Below are 2,487 nucleotides of genomic sequence, written 5' to 3'. Positions count from 1 at the left end.
ATCATGTCAGTTTTGAAAGGATAAATTACACCTAAACCTATGTGTACAAATAAACATGCTTATTTAAACACATAAAATTAAATAACATGCTATTTTATTTAGATTGGAATAAATAAAATTTAATGGCATGCGTAACCTAATTTAACAATAACATAAATTCCCAAACACGATACGTTATACTCAACCAACCAAAAGGAATTAAATATATATTTACATACATGAAAGGACATCATATAGTGACTAAAATAAAAAGGAATGAAATCTAAAATCAAAAACTAGGCAAACATCAAGTCACGAAGCATAAAAGTTTTGAATTTTAGGCACTAAAATTGTAATAAACCCATAACTACATGTGGGATTAAAATGCAACTTAATAAAATTACATGTCAAATACAAAATACAGATGAAAATTCAAAATAACTCAGCCCAGGGATGAAGCGCGAAAATAGGGAGATGAAATCGAAAATTCAAAAATCATAAAATATTACCAAAATGGAATAGAGCAAAAACCAGCGTGGCTTACACAGTAAATATCCCATTCCGAGGCACAAAATCGGGTATCCCTTACCCTATACGAAACGACGCCGTTTTGGCGTTTGAATAAATATGACATTTTGGACAAAGATCTAACCCTAGCCCATTTTGCTTCTTATTTTCCCTCACTTAGTTGTTTTCTCTCCTCCTAACTTCCCTTCTTTTCTTTTTCTCACCTTCTATTACTCCTCTCTCCAACTAAGGACAACCACCATGGCCACCACTACCTAACAACCCCAGTAAGGGGCCTAAAGATCCTAAACAGCCCACCTCTTTCCCCGTTTTGTGATTCGGATCTCAAAACCAAATTGAAGCCTGACTAAACACCTCTATCAAACCCAAAACAAACTTGAAAGGAATGTTACCTCCTGCGGCTCAATGGAGTTTAGATGTTAGGGGAAGACGATGATGTTTTTCGGACGGGAAAGGTAAGGTTTCTTTTCCTCGAGATCTCTCTTTCTTTTTCGTTGTTTGGTCGGTCGGTCATAAAATAAGGTTTTTAGTTTCTTGGGGTTTTTTTTACTGATGATTGATGATTCGATAGAAAAATATTGTTTTTCTTTTTTGTTTCTTTGATTCCCCCTTGGTTGATGATTGCTGATATTATATCTTCTTTGTTTTTCTTTGTTTTTCTGATTTTTCTCATCTGTTTGTTTACATGTGTCGGGGGAGCCTCTGCTACTGCCGTTGTTGTGGTAAATGAGACATGGCCAGGGCGGCACACGAGCCTGGTGCTTCAGGTACAATAGGGAACGATTGGGACGTACATGCGTATAAGCTTGGGCAAGAGCTAGAGCGACGAGCGTGCCCTCCAAATGCGAGATCTGACCGTCCGAGAAGATGGGGAGTCTTCAGTGTACGAGCTTGGGACTTTCAAAATGTTGTGGGCTGTTAGATCTTGGAACTAGATCCAACGACCAAAAATCGGCTGCGCATGGATCCTTAGGGCTTAGAAAACCCTAAACTTTGTACCATTTATTCTGAACCATTAGATAAAACCAAAATCTGACGTGTTACATTGTGCGGCAATGCCAGTAGATTGATCTTAGGGTTAGACTTAATTTTGCCCATCTCGACCGTTGGATACTTCTCCTATTTGAGGGCTAGCGTTCGGTGGTGTTGTAGGCTTGATACAGATAGGGTTTCCCAACCCTAATCTTCCGGGCTGTTATTCGGGCCATTGGCTGCTAATTGGCCTGTTTAGTAATTACTTTGGGCCTATAAATTAAACATTTAATTAGTGTTCTATTATATATATATATATATATTTACATTTACCATTAGTTATTTATTTATATACTTTATATAATAATATGTATAACATATAAACGCACATTAATAGTTAACTTATTTAATTAAACAATAATAATCGATAAATATAACTAATAGTAATATGGTAATTAATATTTCATACTTAATTGATAGTTGTAATATAACACTAAATATATAACTAATTATAATAATAATATATAAACCCAAACGAAGCTCGAATGGAATCACTAGATAAAATGACCATCTATAGTTGTCCCTCTTTGCTTATTGTCGTGCAAAGATCAAATGATGATCATATTTGTCTGGTTATGAGAAAATCTAAAGGTTAATTCACTCCACTCTAACTTCAAGGTAAGTTGGATTTGATCTGGTCCACACTTTCAGGTAATCAAATCTCAAAAAAAATTGATTCACTTCACTGTTCTTTAGGGAAGATTGAATCGAACTTGATTTGCTTCGCTTCTCTTCAGTAAAACCAAATCTGAAAGAAGAAGAATATGTTCTTCTACTCTTCTTCGCTCCTGTATCAATCTGTTCCATCATCTTTCAATGGAATGGTTTTCTTTTCTGAATCTGAACATCTTCACGCTTGGCTTACCCGATATCATAAGTGATGAACCTGCAAAGACACAATTTTAATTAATTAGCACATCTGAGGGTTTATTCCTATCATTTTTTTTT

At 35.3% G+C, this 2,487-nt stretch overlaps 1 long non-coding RNA gene across 1 annotated transcript; it reads left to right on the top strand.

Annotated features, from left to right (window-relative positions):
- Positions 1-645: 645 nt before the first annotated feature.
- Positions 646-1,782, top strand: LOC120180019. Its single transcript, XR_005521659.1, has 2 exons — positions 646-962; positions 1,207-1,782. It is a non-coding gene; the product is annotated as an uncharacterized LOC120180019 (long non-coding RNA).
- Positions 1,783-2,487: the final 705 nt, after the last annotated feature.

The sequence above is a fragment of the Hibiscus syriacus genome, unplaced genomic scaffold (genome assembly GCF_006381635.1).
Source record: "Hibiscus syriacus cultivar Baekdansim isolate YM2019G1 unplaced genomic scaffold, ASM638163v2 tig00112487_pilon, whole genome shotgun sequence".
Taxonomy (NCBI): Eukaryota; Viridiplantae; Streptophyta; class Magnoliopsida; order Malvales; family Malvaceae; genus Hibiscus; species Hibiscus syriacus.
This window is presented reverse-complemented; position numbering and strand designations above follow the sequence as displayed.